This window comes from Sus scrofa, chromosome 14 (genome assembly GCF_054392235.1).
Source record: "Sus scrofa isolate SSC_HxYL_T2T_F1_AM1 chromosome 14, Sscrofa_HxYL_maternal_Yorkshire_Landrace_v2.0, whole genome shotgun sequence".
Classification (NCBI taxonomy): Eukaryota; Metazoa; Chordata; class Mammalia; order Artiodactyla; family Suidae; genus Sus; species Sus scrofa.
In genome coordinates, this window is record NC_139396.1 from 31,406,237 (window position 1) to 31,425,694 (window position 19,458).

Genomic DNA, 19,458 nt, shown 5'->3' on the forward strand with positions numbered 1-19,458 from the left:
TAAGATCTTACTATACTTAACAGGTTTGCTTTTGCTAATAATTTGCTTTTATAAGGTGATTGTCTCCCGGTGCTGTGAAAAGGATGAGTTTAAGAAGTGAAACTTAACTCCTGGAGTTCTCACTGCGTGGCAACGGGATTGATAGCCTCTTGGGAGCACTGAGAGAGGCAGGCTCAATCCCCTGGCCCAGCACAGTGGGTTAAGGATCCTGTGTTGCTCCATCTGTGACTTAGGTCTCAACAGTGGTTTGGATCTGATCCCTGGCCCAGGAACTCCGTATGCTGAGGAGCAGCCAAAAATGGAAAAACAAACAAACCAAAAAAACTTAACTCCTTAATTCGTCGTTTCATAATCTCTAGCACAGGTTTTTAATAAGTATAAGTCAGTGACTTTAATATTTATGTTTGTGATTCTTCTGTTTGCTTCATTGGCCTTGAGGTCTTTTCCGTCTCCAAATATCTCAACCTCCTCAGCCACCTAATTTGTTTTATTTTGGGTTGATTTTTGTTTTATCCATATAGCTCATGTACATAATTTAAGTCAGTAGTTTCAAAATGCTTTTGAGGAACATGAACAGTTTTCTGTTCCTTCTCCTATCCTTATCATGATTCCCTTTCCTCAAACTTTTAGTGGTTTCTTCTGCTGTTTATTTTTCTGTTTCTAAACAGTATTGTCATACAGCTGTTTATCAATTTTAGACATCCTCAGATGTAAATGGTAGCTAAGAATTGAATTCCTCTCATCCCCTCTTACTGCCCCTTGCCTGTTTCTTCAGGATTATTTTACCATTGTTATTGTTTAAGCCAGTTTTCAGAGTTGTAGCAGGCTGAATAATGCCCTTCTTCCACCCCCCCCCCCACACTTCCCCCCAAAGGTACCCACTTTTGAGTCCCAGGAATGAGTGAATGTTATATGGCAAGGGGATTTGAGATGTGATTAAATTAAGGATTTTGAGATAGGAAGGTTATTTTGGCTTATCCCTCTAGGCCCTAAATATAATCACAAAGGTGCTTCTCAGGAAGAGGAGATAAGAAGATCTAAGGCGGAAGTAGCAGATGTGACCCCAGAAGGAGGTTAGGTGATGCAAGGAAAGAGTTGCAAGCCAAGGAATGCAGGGGACCTCCAGGAGCTTAAAAAAGGCAAGGAACCATATTATTTTTTAGAGCCTCTGGAAGAAACTAGCCTAGCCAGTACCCTTAGTCCATTGAAACTGATGTTAGACTTCTGGGTCCCAAAATTGTAAGAAAAAAATTTGTGTGGTATCAGGCCACAAATTTATGGTAATTTGTTACAGTAGTCATAGGAAACTAATACAAGAGTGGATGGACATTATTATGTCTATATACTGCTGCCCAGTAATGAATTATGACAATATCCTTTGTGCTATAACATTGTTTTCTCTAGAGTTAATAGTACTGTGTTTTTCCATTTGTTTTTGTTTTTGTTTTAATTTACCATCACTGTTGTGTTCCTCTACCTTTCAGTCTTTTAGTATAATTTTCTACATGGTCAAAAGAATCAGATAATACATCATTTTATCTCACTCTCCTGGAGTGCTCCATCATGTGGTGTCAGTCTGGAGTTATTTGCTTCATTTTCTGTGAATCTGTTGCTAAACCACTCTCAGATCTTCTGATGGGAGACTAGATCTCCTGACAGTGTTTGGAACAAGTCTATCAGATGTTGTGCCAGTTTCACTGCTGTCTTGACCTCTATCCCGCTGATACTCCCAGGTATTTTCTAAGTTTATTGCATAGCCTTGGGATTTTCCTTTGTTCTTATCATTTTCACATCACCATCATGGGAATGCTCACTATCTGAGAGCCAGCAAGGAAGATCAGCTCATTGTTTAGTATGCATCCTTTTACTTGATCTTGTTTTGAATTTGGTACTTTGTCTTCAGCCTCGGTTCCAACTAATACCTTCTCTGGCCCACTTCCTTCAGAACTTCATACTAAAGTACTTCTCTCCTTTAGAGTGGGGCTTCCCTTCATCTTATGTAGTTGTTTCAACCATTAGCCCTGTTTTGAGCCTCTTATTTCACTGTTGTCCTTTCCCGACCCCTTGCAAGATTTGCAAGTTGAATCTGCCTGCCTCTCTTTGGCAACCCCTCCGTATGCTCTTAGGTTTCAATTCCTTTATTTTGCTAAGATACCTGCTTTCCATTTTCCAGCACATTTATTGTTGTCTTCTGTTGTTTCCCTGCATGTAGTTTTGTTCTTACTGTCTTAAACTGATTTTTATTCATTTATTGTCATTTTAGTGGGATCTAAAGGGGAGAAATAAATGAAGTGTTTTGAATCTCTGTATTTAACAAGATCAGTAAACACAGTTCTCTTTCCTTCATGTGCCAGGAGCCTTGGTAATCACTTTCTCTACCATTGAACAGGAGAATTCACAGAATTCATATTTCTAATTTTTTTTATTGTAAGGGTAGATTTAATTGTTTTCTAATGTGTACTGTTGTTCGCAATATACTAATAAGCCTTGGAAAATTGTGAAATTCTTTCCCTTGGTTACAACAGAAAATGAGAGAAATTATTATTTTTAAACTTTGAAATGTATTCTGGTAACATTAAACTCTACAAGGACTGGGTCTTTATTTGCTGCTATACCTTCAGTACCTGCAGCAGTGTCTGGCATACGTAGTACGAGCTCATGAAATATTTGTTACTGAATGCATATGTGAAATTTGTTCACATATTTAAAATGTCAGAGGAGTTCTCTTGTGGCACAGGGCTTTAAATATCCAGTGTTGTCACTGTAGTGGCCCAAGTTGCTGTGGCCTGGGTTTGGTCCCTGGCCCAGGAATTTCTGCATACTGTGGGTAAGGCAAGTAAATAAATAAAATGTCAGAGAAAGCTTTAGTTTTCTTAGATATGAATGACTTTTAAGTTTTTTTCCTACTCCTAAAATCGCTTTTAATTAATTGAAATGTTTGTCCCAAAGTAAATAGAATCAGATTAAATAAAATAAGATAACTGCTTGCAGGGTAGCCAAGTTCATAATTTTCTGCTGGGAACATCACTTGTTCCTGAAATCAAGAAATGGAATTAAGGGAGTAATAGTTTTTTTAAATCAGGAGCTCTCATCCCCTGACATGAGCACCATAGCATTTATATGTTATATAAATGTACCAAGATGCTTCTGCTTAACCTCTGAGATGTTTTCTGTCATCTTCCCTTTTTCCACGAGTAGCTCCAGCCAGAAGAAGGCTCCAGGGGCTTTCTTGGTGGTCCATGAACATATGTGGTCATGTTCTTGCTCAAGACTTTGAACTTGCTCTTTTTAACCTGAAATGTACCTTACCCAACTTTTTGCATGGTCTTATTACTACCTTTATAAATTAACTGATTCCCCTTGCAACCCCACAGTATACTCTGTGCTCTGTGTCCTCTTTTTCATCCAAATTATTATTTGAAATAATCTCTCTTTTTTTTTTTTTTTTTTTGCTTTTTAGGGCCAAACCCGTGGCATATGGAAGTTCCCAGGCTAAGGGTCTAATTGGAGCTGCACCTCCTGGCCTACACCACAGCCACAGCAACTCCAGATCCGAGCTGCATCTGCAGCCTACACCATACGTCACAGCAGTGCCGGTTTTTTAACCCACTGAGCCAGGCCAGGGATTGAACCTGCATCCTCATGGATCCTAGTCGGGTTCGAGCCACGATGGGAATTCCTATTTGAAATCATTTATTGTTTGCTTACTTATTGTAGACTTCCTCTCAAGTTTAAAGTTTTCATGCATGAGGAAATGAACTCAGTTTCTTTAGTTCTGCCACTTTTATTTTTAGCATCTTGAATAGTTTTAGACATTTAATAGTATCTGACACTTAGTGACATTCTGTAATTAATTTGTTGAATGTGTAGATAAAATTTTGTAGGGTGTTTCACATGTCCTCCCATTTAAAAATGTTTAAAACTTTGGTTTTTTTATTTTAATAAATGTATATACTTGGGTCTTTCAATTTATTAATTTATTTTGGCTGCACCTGTGGCATGTAGAAGTTCCTGGGCCAGGGCTTGAGAACCCATGCTGCAGTGGCGAACTGAGCCACAGCGGTGACAACCCTGGATCCTTAACCCACTGAACCTCCAGGGAACTCCTATGCTTGTTTTTTAAAACAAAAGAAAATAAAGTAAGCTAAAGAAGTTAATAGCATTCATATCATTCTTTTCAGTTTTGTGAACCAGTAAAATTAGGCCCAGAAAAGTACTCTGAGTCACACAAGCTATTATAGACCAAGTTGCTGTAAAAGACCCAAATTCACAGTGGTTCCCAAAATTGGAAGCTTATTTCTCTTATGTATTCCACCAGTGGTAGAGAGGATACGGAAATGGCTGAGCTGCTTTGGCCAGATTATCCAGCACCCCAGCTTTTTTTCTGTCTTTGTCTTTACCCTTCTGTACTGTATTGCTCTTATCTGCATGGCCAGATCTGGCTCACATCTGTGTTCAGCCCTTGGGATGGAGACAAAGAAAGGAGGACAAGGAGCTTCTTTTTAAGGAAGTGACGTGGAAATTTTACACTCATATCCCATTGTTCAGAACTTGGTCACATGGCCTTAGGAGAGCCAGAAACATGCAACCTCTACTTTCCTGTTAGAACTGTGTGTGTGTGTGTGTGTGTGTGTGTGTGTGTGTGTGTGTGTGTGTGTGTGTGTGTGTGTGTGTGTTGTTAGAGGTGCTGTCGGGAGCAGTGGGGAGTTACCAGGGTGTTCCATTCCTAAAAGGAGAAAGGGGGTTGGCCACTTTCAGGGACAGTGAATCTCTGCCATAGCTAGTAATTCTTAGAACTTTTGCTCAGGCCTGTTGACTCAGTTCAGTGTTTTCCTTCCTACCTCATTTACACGTAATAACCATTAGCTATTTTCTTCAAGATAAAAATATTACTGTAGCTTTCATTGTCAGATGAAATGTTAGTTAATGCAGAATGAAATAGGTTTCAGAGTAGTAATGGAGTTGTATCAATGGGTATATTTAATTTTGGTTATATCTTGTTTGAAGGGGTGTGGAATAGGTCTGCATCACCTTTTTAAGATGAATCCCCCACCCCCAGTTGTGAGTGCCCTATATAGACCCGTTAGAATGTCAGGGGATTATCTGGCTTAGTGATGGTTTGGGAGAAACATGCCAGCTTTGATCTTGCTTTTCATACTGGCTTGGTAGGAAAAGGCCAGTCTGGCTTTTTTTTTTTTTTTTTTCATTATAGGTGGCTTCATAGTTTTAGAACTAAGCTAAATGTGAAATGAGGTCAGAGAGATAATATTAGATCTATACAATGAAATATGAAGAGTTAACCTTTTGGGGGCAGGAATCAGAGAGGTGGTTCTGTGAAAGGCTTGGCATCCCCTTAAAAAGAAACCCAGAGAGGGAGTTCCCGTCATGGCGCAGTGGTTAACGAATCCGACTAGGAACCATGAGGTTGCGGGTTCGGTCCCTGGCCTTGCTCAGTGGGTTAAGGATCCAGTGTTGCCGTGAGCTGTGGTGTAGGTTGCAGATGCGGCTCGGATCCTGCGTTGCTGTGGCTCTGGCGTAGGCAACAGCTCCGATTCGACCCCTAGCCTGGGAACCTCCATATGCCTCGGGAGCGGCCCAAAGAAATAGCAAAAAGACCAAAAAAAAAAGAAAGAAAGAAAGAAACCCAAAGAAAAGAGCTTCCCCCTTTTTGCAACAGTGTATGAGAATCTATTTGGAGCTGCTATATTCCCTTCCTCTTTCCCTTTCTTCTTCAACTTTTTATTTTGAAAATTTTTAAGCCTGCCAAGAAGTTGAAAAAATACAGTGATAACTATTGTTTGTTTTACATATATTCACCAGTTGTAAACATTTTGCCACATTTGCTTTATCTACATCTGCACTCTGGCCCCTAAATTTTTTGAAAGTAAGTTGAAAACAGCATGATGTTTTACCCATAAATAAACCAGCATTTATTCTCTTAAGAACATTCTCTTATACAACCAGAATACCATTATGATTCCCAAGAAATTTAGCATCAATTAACAAATGTTCTCTGTTACACATTCTTTTTTTAAAATCCAAAATATGTTTATTGGGATGATTTCCTTTTCATCTTGATTTGGGGTGCTTTTTTAGTGCTGCTTTTGTCTGAAGGAGCATCCTTCTGTAAGCCTTGCTTTTCCTCCTGTAGACTGGCAGAAAGTATTGTTTGTGCATGGCTAAAGACAGTGATGATTTTATAGCATTCTGGGCATTTCACATCCATGAAGTGGGAATTGGGGCTCTGTAACAGGCGCTGATGTTTGTGGAGAGTGGTGAAGGAGATCCTTTTTGAGAGGCATATTCTTCTGGGGAGATTGTCACCACTGAAGGACCACAGCCCATTTTTGTCTTTTTTGTTTTTTTTTAAGGGCTGCACCTGAGGCATATGGAGGTTCCCAGGCTAGGGGTCGAATTGGAGCTAAAGCTGCTAGTCTACTCTGCAGCCACAGCCATGCTGGATCTGAGCTGTGTCCGCAACCTACATCACAGTTCACCACAATGCCAGATCCTTAAACCACTGAGCAAGGCAAGGGATGGAACCCGCATCCTCATGGATATTATTCCGGGTCATTAACCACTGAGCCATGATGGGAACTCCAACCACAGCCCATTTTTAAACTTCCCCAACTAACTCAAAAACTATCCTTGGAGTTCCTGTACAGCTCAGTGCAAGCAAATCTGACTATCATCCATGAGAATGCAGGTTCAGTCCCTGTCCTCGATCAGTGGGTTAAGGATCTGGTGTTGCCATGAGCTGTGGTTGTAGGTTGCAGATGTGGCTCAGATCCCGCATTGCTGTGACTGTTATGTAGGCCAGTGGCTGCAGCTCTGATTCAACCCCTAGCCTGGGAACCTCCATATACTGTGGGTGTGGCCCTAAAAAAAAAGGCTTTTTTTTTTTTCAATCTAGGATCTAGTCAAAACATTCTGTTAATTTTGGAGAGTCAAGACTTGTTAATATATCTCACTCTCTGGATTTTACCAATTGTTTCCTCATAATTGAAATCTAGCTACATTTTTGGCAAGACATATTACATGTAAGTGTACCTAAAGTGTAATTCCTGGTGCATCAAATCATAAATTTGCCCCATTATTGATGGTTCTTAGTTTGAACACTTGCTCATGTAGTCTGCCAAATCTCTTCAGAAAAGAACCCCTCCCCCTTGTGATTCATAAGTGGATCATTGGTGGTTGCCTGAGGCAGTTACTACATTGGTGGATGCAAAGTGGTGATTTTCCTATTTCCCCAACCTTTCCTCTCTTTTTAGTGTCAATGTGGACTCCTACGTTCTTTTTTCTTCTGTGTATTAATAATAGTCATTACTATACCCAATCTGTTAGTGCCACAAATGTTAATCCTGTTTCTTTGGATGTGATGTCCTAAGTTTGGCCAATGAGAGACCCATCAAGTCTCTTCCTTTTTACATGTCCCAGTCAGACTTTGAATATTCCCTTTTTTTTGATGCAAGATGTTTTTCAATTTTACTTCTCTCTCCCAAACTAGAATTATTTTTCTGAGGACCTTTGTGTTCTTTTAGTAGGGAATGATATTTAGAAACCATCATACGGGAATTTCTGTTGTGGCTCAGAGGAAATGAACCCAACTGGTATTCATGAGGATGTGGGTTTGACCCCGGCCTTGCTCAGTGGGTTAAGCATCTAGCATTGCTGTGGTGTAGGTCGCCAACATGGCTTGGATCTGGCATTGCTGTGGCTGTGTGTAGGCTGGCAGCTGTAGCTCCAATTCGACCCTAGCCTGGGAACTTCCATATGCCTCAGGTGCGGCCCTGAAAAAAGACACCCCCCCCATAGAAAACATATGTACTAAGTATATACTTTACTACTGGAGTGTCATTATTCCAAGGCCCTGTCATTTTTTTCTAGACAGAGCTAGGAAATTAAAGGGATTTGCGGAATTCCTGTAGTGGCTCGGTGGTAATGAACCTGAATAGTATCCATGAGGATGTGGGTTCAATTCCTGGCCTTGCTCAGTGGGTTAAAGGATCTGACATTGCCGTGAGCTGTGGTGTAGGTTGCAGATGCGGCTCGGATCCCAAGTTGCTGTGGCTGTGGTGTAGGCCAGCAGCTACAGCTCCAATTAGGCCCCAGCCTGGGAACCTCCATATGCTGAGGAAGCGCCCAAGAAAGGGCAAAAAGACAAGTGAAAAAAGAAAAAGAAACTTAAAGAATATATTAGTCCGTTGTAGTTTAAAAACCTTACTGGATCAGGAGTTCCTGTCATGACACAGTGGAAATGAATCCAACTAGGAACCATAAGGTTGTGGGTTTGATCCCTGTCCTCGCTCAGAGGGTTAAAGATTTGACATTGCTGTGAGCTGTGGTGTAGGTCACAGATGTGGCTTGGATCCTGGGTGGCTGGCTGTGGCTGGCAACTGTACCTCTGATTGGACCCGTAGCCTGGGAACCTCCATATTGATGCTAGTGCCACCTTTAAAAAAAAAAAAAAAACCCCATCTTATTGGATCATAGTTCAAATAGTTAAAAAAACATTTTTTGACGTAAGACAATGGGAAATTTCAGCATATACTGAATATTTAATATTTGTGCTATTGATTTTTTTTTTCCAGGATGATGTTTGGTTATATTAAAAAGTGGTGGTTTCATCTTTTAGAGATACCTTCTGAAGTATTTAAGGGTGAAATAATTTGTTATCTGGGAAATGCATAAAATAATGGGATGAATTTGTAGATGAAATAAGATTGGCCATGAGTTTGTAATTGCTAAAGCTGGGTACATGGAAATTCACTATGCTCTTCTACTTACTTTGATATATGATTGAAATACTCTGTAATAAAAATTTTCAGGTATCACTTTATACTGATTAGCCAACTTAGATTGAGTACCACAAAGTTCTTCCTTATCTTGCTATTTTGTATTTATATTCCTTTTCCCCCCTCATTAAGAATCCAGATCCCAACCCTGTAGCTGTTTTTAGTCAGAAGGTAAAGATGAAAAGAACCTGAATCTTTGGTTAAATAAGCCAGGGAATTAACTAACACTGGATTTAATTGCCCTACCTTGAGATTTCTTATGGGAGATAACAAGTAATTTCTTTATTGTGAAAAATATACACAAGATTTGCTATGTTAACCATTTTTCTCTGTATAGTTCAGTGGCATTAATTACATAACACATTCTTGTGCAACCTTCACCCCCATCCAGAACTTTTTTCATTTTCCCAGACTGACTGTCCATATTCATGAAACCGCAACTCCTTAGTTCTCCCCTTTTTCAGCCCCTAGCAACTCCCATTCTACTTTCTGTTTCTATGAATCTTAACTACTCTAGGTACCTAATAAATGTGAAATTATACAGTATTTGTCTTTTTGTGACTGGCATATTTCACTTAGCATGATATCCTTGGTTTTTGGCTATTCAGGTTGCCATAAGAGACCACTGGAGACCAGGTGGCTTAAATAACATTTTATTTCTCACAGTTCTGGGAAGTTCCAAGATGAAGGCACCAGTAGATTCTATGTTTGGTTCACAGACTGCTTTCTTCTCACTGTACCCTCACATGGCAGAAGAGGCGTGTGAGAGCTCTTTATAAGGGCACTGATCTGATTCATGAAGGCTCTCCTTTCAAGACCTAATCACTTCCCAGAGGTCCAACATCCTAATAATTATCACACTGAGGGTTAGGATTTCTGCATATGAATTTTGGGGAGACTCAAACATTCAGTCCTTAATGGTCCTCAGAGCTCATCCATATTGTGTTTATTAGCATGTTTCAGAATTTCTTTCCTTTTTAAGGCTGAATAGTCAGTTGTATGTCTGTACCATTTTGTTTAACCATTTACCTGTCATGCATATTTGGGATGCTTCTACCTCTTGGCTGTTGTGAATAATGCTGCTCTGAACATTGGTGTTCACATATGTTCAAGTCTGTGCTTTGAATTAGAGTATATACCCAGAAGTGCACTTGCTGGATCGTAAGATTGCTCTGTTTAACTTTCGATGAATTACCGTACTGTTTTCCATAGTAGCTGTGCCCTTTTACATTCCTACCAGCATGTATGTATGACATAAGGGCTTCAGTTTCTCCATATCCTCACCTATGCTAGTTATTTTCTGTTTTTGGTTTTTTGTTTTTGTGTGTGTGTGTGTGTCTGTCTGTCTTTTTGCTTTTTCTAGGGCCACTCCTTTGGTATATGGAGTTCTCAGGCTAGGGGTTGAATCGGAAATGTAGCCACCCGCCTATACCAGAGCCACAGCAACACGGGATCCGAGCTGCGTCTGCGACCTACACCACGGCCCACGGCAGTGCCAGATCCTGAACCCACTGAGCAAGGCCAGGGGTCGAACCCACAACCTCATGGTTTCTAGTCGGATTTGTTAACCACTGCGCCACAATGGGAACTCCTGTTTTTGGTTTTTGATGATAGCCATCCTAATGGATTTCAAGTGGTATCTACTTTTGGTTTTGATTTACATTTCCCTGATGTTTAGTTATACTGAGCATCTTTTCGTGTGTTTATTGGCCATTCGTATAGCTTTAGAAAATGTCTTAAAGTCCTTTGCCTATTTTAAAATTGGGGAATTTCTTATGTGGTTCATATCTAGGAGTTCTTTATTATTTTGGATGTTAATCCCTTATATGATTATGATTTGCACATTTTTCTCATTCCATATGTTGCCTTTTCACTGTCGATTATGTCCTTCGATGCAGCACAGTTTTTGGTTTTTTAAGGCCGCACCTGTGGCATATGGACACTATGTTGTGTTCTTAACCTGCTGAGCCACAACAGGAACTCCTTTTTTTTTTTTTTAACAGCAAAGTTTTAAATTTTAATGAAGTTCATTTATCTTTATTCATCTTTATTATTTTTATTTATTTATTAATTTTAGGGTCACTCCTATAATATATGGAAATTGCCAGGCTAGGGGTCTAATTGGAGCTACAGCTACCGGCCTACACCACAGCCACAGCAATACCAGATCCGAGCTGTGTGTTGACCTATACCACAGACAGCACACTACAGCTCACAGCAACACTGGATCCTTAACCCACTGAGTGAGGCCAGGGATTGAACCCACATCCTCACAGATAGTAGTTGGGTTTGTTTCCGCTGACTCACAATGAGATCTCATTTATGCCTTTTTAAAAAAATGTCATGTTCAACAAGTCATTACCAAATCCAGTGTCATGATGCTTTTCCCCTGTGTTTCTTCTAGGAGTTTTATTGTTTTAGGTCTTATGTTTAGGTCTTTGATTCATTTTAAGTTGACTTTTGTAAATGGTATAAGGTAAGAGTCCAACTTCATTCTTTTACATGTGGATATCCAGTTTTTCCAATACCAGCATTTGACTGTATGTGGAAGGGTCATTTATGACCATATGTGGAGTAGTGTTTATTTCTGGACTCTATTCCATTGGGCTATATGTCTGCCTTTATGCCAGTCCCATAATGTTTGGATTTCTTAGCTTCATAGTAAGTTTTGAAATCGGAATGTAAGGGAGTTTTCCTGAAGCTCAGTGGGTTAAGGACCTGGTGTTATCACTGCAGTGGTTTCGGTCACCACCGTGATGTGGGTTTGATCCTTGGCTTGGGAACTTGCACATTGTGTGGGCTTGTCAAGAAAGAAAGGAAGGAAGGAAAGAAGCAAAGACAAGAAAAAGGAAAAAAATCAGGAAGTGTAAGACTTCCAACTTTGTTCTTTTTCAGGATTGTTCTGGCTATTCAGGTTCCTTGAAAATCCATGTGAATTTTAGAATGGATTTTTGTCTTTCTGCAAAAACACTGTCAGTGGAGTTCTCGTCGTGGCTCAGTAGTTAACGAATCCTACTAGGAACCATGAGGTTGCAGGTTTGATCCCAGGCCTCACTCAGTGGGTTAAGGATCTGGCGTTGCCCTGAGCTGGTGGTGTAGGTCTCAGACGAGGCTTGGATCCCACATTTCTGTGGCTCTGGCATAGGTCGGTGGCTATAATTCCAATCAGACCCCTAGCCTGGGAACCTCCATATGCCATGGGTGTGGCCCTAGAAAAGATGAAAAAAACAAACAAACAAAAAAAACACCACCACCATTGAGATATTGATAGGGATTACATTGAATCTGTAGGACACTTTGGGTAATATTGAACAATATAACAATATTAAGTCTTCTAATCCACGAACACGGGATGTGTCTCCACTTATATTTTTAATTTCTTTCAGTAGCATTTTGTAGTTTTCATTGAATAAGTCTTTTACCTTATTAAGTTTATTCTTAAATATTTTATTTTTGGTTTTATTATGACAGGAATTGCTTATGTAATTTCCTTTTTAGGTTGTTCATTTATTTTATATATGTATATATACACACACACATATATAAACACTACTGTGTTTATGTGTTGGTTTTGTACCCTACAACTTTTCTAAGATAACAAGTAATTTTATTTCTTAAATGAAGGGTTAAGGTGCTTGAAAATCCCCTTTCTTTGATCTTATCAGATTTCTGTACCTATCACATAGAAATCTGATAAGATCAGATACAGGATTTAACCCTCAAGCACGGTGCCTTTTGTGTCTGTACTACATGGCTGCTTGTGTAGGTTAGATCCTGTGCAGCAGTATGTGCTGGCCTTGTGTCTGTGTATTTGTGTTCAGTCCTTTCTTATTAAATTCTGTCTCTCACATATTCATCAGCAGAGGACAAAGAACCTGAGTTCTAGTTACCCAGTACCAGAATATCAGATCAGAAAATTTGTTGACATCTGATTGAGTTTTTGTTGATTCTCCTCCTACCCTCTTTATTAGTATTCTAAGCATATAGGGTGAATACATCATCTTCAAGGGAATGAGAGTAGGGTAGATGAATAATAGAGTAAAATGTTTTTTATTGTTAAACCAAAAGTGGATATTTAGTTTGTGAGTTAGAATACTATTGGTATTTTTTGACTTAAGATTTGCCTTTTGAGTGTTATAGCCATCTCATAGTGCTGACTTCCCCCTGCTAGACATATAGTTGTAGGGGCTTCTTTACAACCCTCCGGAATTAATATTAGTTCAGTCTGGCAAGCAGCTGTGTGTCTGATTCCTTTAAAGATACCATCGGGAGTTCCTGTTGTGGCTCAGTGGTAACGAACCTGACTAGTATCCCTGAGGATGCAGGTTCAATCCCTGGCTATCTCAGTGGGTTAAGGATCTGGCATTGCTGTGAGCTGTGGTATAGCTTGCAGATGCGGCTCAGATCCCGAGTTGTTGAGGCTGTGGCCTAGGCCAGCAGCTATAGCTCTGACTTGATCCCTAGCCTGGGAACTTCTTTATGCCATAGGTGCAGCCCTGCAAAGCAAAAAAATAAAGATATTGTTAGTGTTTCTGTGTTTACTAAGTTTTCTAATTAGCCACTTAAACTAAACTAAGTTTGGTGACACTGCAGTTTTAGAAATTAGCAAAATTTAGTTACTTAAATTACCACAGTAGACTATATCTTGGGAGTTGGTGTAGATTGAAATGTCTTTGTTTTATCCACAATTGGATTGAATTATATGACTTGGAAAACTAACAAGTGTTTCCTGTCATATTTATCAAAACAGAGTCTTAGAAAGAATGTGTAAAAGTGCTTTACTTAAACAAATAGATGTGTTGACTTCCAGAGGAGGATGATGATCTAAGCCAATGTGTTAAAACAGACAAAAACACTGAAATGACCAACAAGCATAATGGGGAAGAGTTCAGTCTCCTTGGAAACCCTGGAAGAGTGCCATAACTAAATGAAAAAGAATTTTGGCAGGAAACAGTACAAATGAGAAATGTAGTGAGGGAAGTCCTTATTGGCTGACTTGGGTTCATTTATGTGGTTAAGAGAGCCTCCTGGGGTGTGAGTAAAGGAACCTACTTTGAGCAAGCAGCCAGAGCTAGAATTGAAGGTGGTTCGTGGGGCAGTTGGTGAGATAATTTGTACTTTGAAGTGGGGATTTAAAAACTGGATGACTCAGAGTGGGTCTTACCAAGAGGAATATGACGGGGGGAAAGGGGCTAGCCACCATGGTTACAGGAGAGAGACTCATCATGAAGCACAGTGTTGAAACTCCCTGCTCTGAAGCTGTCTTCTTTGGCCATCCAACCCGCCTTGGTGACCACATATCAATAAGCTGACTAAGAATAAAGTGTGGCAGGCAGCCTCTGACCCCTCACTTTGTACTTTTTATTCTACAGTGAATCTGTTATTTGTGTTGCTTACATTCTTGTCTGTAATTTTCATCTTATTTTTTCCTCTGAATTGCTGGAATATTTCTAGAGCCCTGCTGCTATCTGCCTTATTGATCCTTGCCTCCTGGTACTCATATCTTTGGGTGTTATTCCCTCTGCTTGAGTATGGCTAGACCTATTGACTTGCTTCTTACAAGTATGGTGGAAGTGATGGATTGTCACTTTCAAGGTTAGGTTACAAAAAGGCTTTGGCTTCCATGTTGGGCTGCCTTCTCATTTGCTCTGATGGAAACTGTCTCCCATTTTGTGAGCTTTCCTGTGGAGCTCACATGGCAAGGAGCTGGTTTTTCTGGCCAACAGCCAGTGAGGACTTGATTCCTGCCAATAGCACTGTGCCTGTGCTTGGTTTGCAAGCAGATCTTCCCTGCTGGCCCCTCTCAAGCTTTGAGATGACAGAGGCCCTGGCTGACACGTTGAATGCTGTCTTTTGAGAGATCCTGAGTGATCCTAGTTAAGCCACACTCAGATTCCTGAGCCACAGAAAATGGTAAGACAGTACTTGTTCATTATTTTAAAATGCTAAATTTGGAGTAATTTGTTAGGCAGTGATTGAAAATACAGGAAGTAACAATGTAACAACTTCCTGCCCCTAGAGATTTGAACTTGGTTCTATTTTTTTTTTTTTTTTCTTTTTAGGGCCCCACTTGTGGCATATGGAGGTTCCCAGGCTAGGGGTCTAATCAGAACGGGAGCCACTGGCCTACACCTGAGCCACAGCAACGCCAGATCTGAGCTGTGTCTGCAACCTATACCGCAGCACTGGCTCCTCAAGCCACTGAGCGAGGCCAGGGATCAAACCCGCACCCTCATGGTTCCTGGTTGGATTTGTTTCCGATGAGCCACGATGGGAACTCCCTAAATTTTTTTTGAATGAACCTAACACAGTTCCCAATATTGCATAAATATAGACCTTTCTCTTTAAATTTGAATATACAAAAAGACACAAACTCAGTCTAAAGGTGACAGACCTATTGCAAGAAACAAGAGAAAATGCTGAAATTTAAAGGAAAACCGATTAGTATTCTCAAGGAGACTCATGAGTGTTTGAAGGGAAAGTATCAGAGAGCAGGAAAAACGAGTTCTTAAGTGAAATAGGTGATTCTAAACTATTAACTCTATGGAGACAGGTAGCAGCTGGGCTCTAGAAACATTTCAGCAGTTCAGAGGGAAAAATAAGATGAAAATTATAGACAAAAAAATAAGCAAGACAAATAATAGAGTCAGTATAGAATAAAAAGTTCAGAGTGTGAGGTCAGAGGGAACAAGTAAAAAAGGCTCAAGGAATATATTTAACATTTATTAAGCACTTACTATGTGCTAAGTGTTTGGCAAGTTGAAACTCACTTAAAATTCGCTATACAACTTCCTTGTTTGTAGGGCCTGTTAATATTATTGTCTTAGAGATAACTAAAGTGCATACCAAGCAAGATAAATGGATCCACACCTAGAATTAGCCTAGTAGATTTTAAATTAGTGAAAGTGTTGAGGAAAAACACAGGTTATCTGCAAAGGAAGGTATCTTAGGTAGACAATGCATTTTTTAAAAATTTCAATAATTTAAGTAATTATATATAAAATAGTTTTAACATATAATCAGTATAAAAATTATAAATGAAGTATTTTACAGTTTTAGTATAATACTGAAATCTGGTATGCATATTACATTTACAGCATATCTCAATTCCTAATTCAAAGCCATAATTCAAGTATGCAATAGTCACATGTGGCTAGTAGTTATCTGTTGGACAGCACAGTTCTGAATAGTCTTGAATGCCAGTAAGTGACCTTGAAGACAGGCAAGAAGTTACTGTTGTATGACTTTATACTCTTCCTGTGGAAAATACGGACTGAAATCTGGCTTGGCACTAGGTCTTAGAGTGCATCATATGCTGTGTATGGCCTCCTCTGTGGCAGAGAAGTCCTGCTTGCTGGTCCCAGTTGTGAAAGACGCTTTCTTTCCTGCAGCCTTCCTGCTGGAGAGAAAGAGCCGTTTTGACTTTTTCCTCTTAGAGAAAGAGGGGCAGCCCCTCTGGTCTCATTTCTTTTGGCACAGCAGGAGGGCAACATGGGCATGGCATTCAGCGGGAAGTGGTGGCAGGAGAAGAGTCTGGTTTGATGTGGGTGACCCATAATCATGCAACCTTCATGTTTTTTTGTTGGTAAAATTAGACAAAATTCACACCATAGTTGCAGAATATTATATCATTAAAGTCTAGGCAACAAAGTAATGACTTCAATGCACGTTGAAAACAAACGCAGTATTTACCACGTTCCTCGCTGCCAAGTCCACAAAGCAAGATATAGTTTAGTGGTTTCCAATCTTGTTGCATATTAGAATCACTTGGAGATTGTTTTTTAAAAAACTCTGTTGTCTGGCTAACACCTGCAGATATTCTAATCTCATTGATCTTGGGTGCTGCTTGGGCATGTGTCTTTTGTATGCTAGAACTGTGCTGTCTAGTTAGTGGTAGCCACTAGCTATGTGTACCTGTTAAATTTAATTAAACTTTTTTTTTTTAAATTTGACTACTCACAGATCAAGTGCTCAATAAATGGCTACATGTGGAATAGTGCAGAATAGAGCATTTCTTTTTTCTTTGTTTTTTTTTGTTTGTTTGTTTGTTTGTTTTTAGGGCTGCACTCATGGCATGTTCCCAGGCTAAGGTCGAATCAGAGCTACAGCTACCCGTCTAGGCCACATCCACAGCAATTCAGGATCAGAGCTGCGTCTGTGACCCACTGAACAAGGCCAGTGATTGAACCCACATCCTCATGGATACTAGTGGGATTCGTTTGCACTGTGCCACAATGGGAACTCCAAGAATAGAGCATTTGTGTGATCACAGAAAGTTCTGCTGGGCCAAGGCTGTGCTAAAAGACAGTGGAGTGGCATGTAGAAAACTTTGAGGAAAAACCTGTATAAACTAAGAATCTTAAATTGGTGAAACTATCCTTCACAGGGAAACAAAGTAGCATTTTTCATGCTTATAATAACTTAAAATCTATATCACTCAAGTGCTTTTCTTTTGGCCACAGCCATGGCATGCAGAAGTTCCTAGGCGGGGATCATATATGCGCCACAGCAGTGACAATACCAGATCCTCAGCCACTAGGCTACCAGGGAACTCCCTCTAGGTGCTTTTCTTGAAAGAATACTACTCTCGGTATACCCAGCCAGCTGAGAAGTTGGCAACTCAGGAGTCAGCTTCAGTGTTTGTTTAACCCTCTGTTTCCCAAAATAACCCAAGACATATAAAAGTAAGGGAAAGAGGATGCCCTTCATAGTCCAGATTTCATACTGTCAGAGTAATGCTTTCAACTTAGTGCCGAGCTGCTTCTGCCTCCACCACACAAAACAACTTTTATTTTAAGGACGCCAGTCTACTGAAACCACTTTTCTTGAAATCAACCCCCAGATCTACAGGTCACCAAATCCAAGTTTAATTCTTAGCCTTCTTTTTTTAAAAAAACCAATTTTGTTTATTTTGGCCCTGCCAAATGGTGTGTGGAAGTTCTCAGGCCATAGATCAAACCCACACCACAGTGTGTCTGTCAGTGCCAGATCCTTAGCCCACTGAGCCCCCAAAGAACTTGCTTAATTCTCAGCCTTCACTTAATTTTTCCTTCTCCCCCCTCCTCATGCAGCAGCTTGATGTCAGATTTCAATTCCCAGACCAGGAATTGAATCCAGGCAGTAGCAGTGAAAATACTGCATCCTAACCACTAGACCACCAGGGAACTTCCAAGCCTTGGCTTGATTTCTATGCACTTTTTGACACAATTTATCACTGCCTCCTTTTATTTTATTTTTTTTTTTATTTTTTTTGCTTTATAGGGCCAAACCCACAGCATATGGAGGTTCCCAAGCTAGGAGTCGAATCAGAGCTACAGCTGTCAGCCAATGCCAGAGCCACAGCAATACCAGATCTGAGCTGCATTTGCGACCTACACCACAGCTCACAGCAACACCAGAGTCTTAACCCACTGAGCGAGGCCAGGATTGAACCTGCAACCTCATGGTTCCTAGTCAGATTCGTTTCTGCTGAGTCACAGTGGGAACTCCATTGTCTCCTTTTAGAAAGACTGTCTTTGGTTCCAGAAATGGTCTTCCTCCCTCACCAGTAGTTCCTGTGTAGTCTCCTTTCCTAGCTGATCCCTCCTCTTCAGTTAATTGTGGGAGAGCCTGATGGCTCAGACCTTAGACCAAACCTACTATATATAATTGCTCAGTAGAAAATCACGTTTAGTTTTTAAATGCCTCCATTAGCTGATGATATCCTTAATTTATATCCCCTCTTCCTTCCCTACTTTGTCACATCTGTTTAGCTGCTGGGATAACATTTCTACTTGCATGTCTAGTTGAAATCAATACCAAAGGTGTGAAAATGGATTTTAGGGCTCCTTTTTTAACCCAAACCTGCTTTTTCCTGGTGTGTCTCTCCCCAATAAATGACACTGACTTTTCCATTGGACATAGTTGTAAAACCTTGGCATATGGAGGTTCCCAGGCTAGGGGTTGAATCGGAGCTACAGCCACTGGCCTACGCCAGAGCCACAGCAACTTGGGATCTGAGCCGTGTCTGCAACCTACACCACAGCTCACAGCAACCGCAGATCCTTAACCCACTCAGCAAGGCCAGGGATTGAACCCAAAACCTCATGGTTCCTAGTTGGATTCATTAACCACTGAGCCACGACGGGAACTCCCAGAATCACCTTTTGATACCTCAGCCAAGTTTGCAGTGCTGTCTTCAGAATGTGTTCTGAATCCATCCATTTCTCTATGGCTACCACTTGAGTTCAGGCCATAATCTCTTCAATAACTTATGAACCATTCTTCTCCTTTTTTTTTTTTTTTTTTTTCTATATTCACTCAACAGATAAGTGCTCTAAAACATAAAAACTTTACAGTGGCTTATCACTCCACAGTCCTACCATACGTAGCTTACAAGACAGTATGGTTCGGCCTCTGTTAAATGCTCCATCTTTTCTACCACCTTATTCTGCATTTGTCTTATCAAGTTTAGCAAACTCGTTTTTACCCTTAGGTCCTCTGGTTGAAATGCTTTCCAAGTTTGGATGACTAATTCCCTGCTCATTTAAGTTTCTACCTAAGTTAGCCCCTCAGAGGCTTTCTCTGACTGCTGTATTTCTGTGGTACTTAGCACTACTTGATACACTTTATATTTGTGAATCATTTGTTTATAATATGCCCCAGTCACTAGAATGTATGTTTC

At 40.2% G+C, this 19,458-nt stretch overlaps 1 protein-coding gene and 1 pseudogene across 11 annotated transcripts in view; one reads left to right on the forward strand and one right to left on the reverse strand.

The window, feature by feature from the left end:
• Positions 1-19,458, forward strand: part of PPP2R2A (protein phosphatase 2 regulatory subunit Balpha) — an 88,330-nt gene that overhangs the window by 18,143 nt on the left and 50,729 nt on the right.
• LOC110256764 (small ribosomal subunit protein eS27 pseudogene) lies at positions 6,015-6,302 on the reverse strand (annotated as a pseudogene).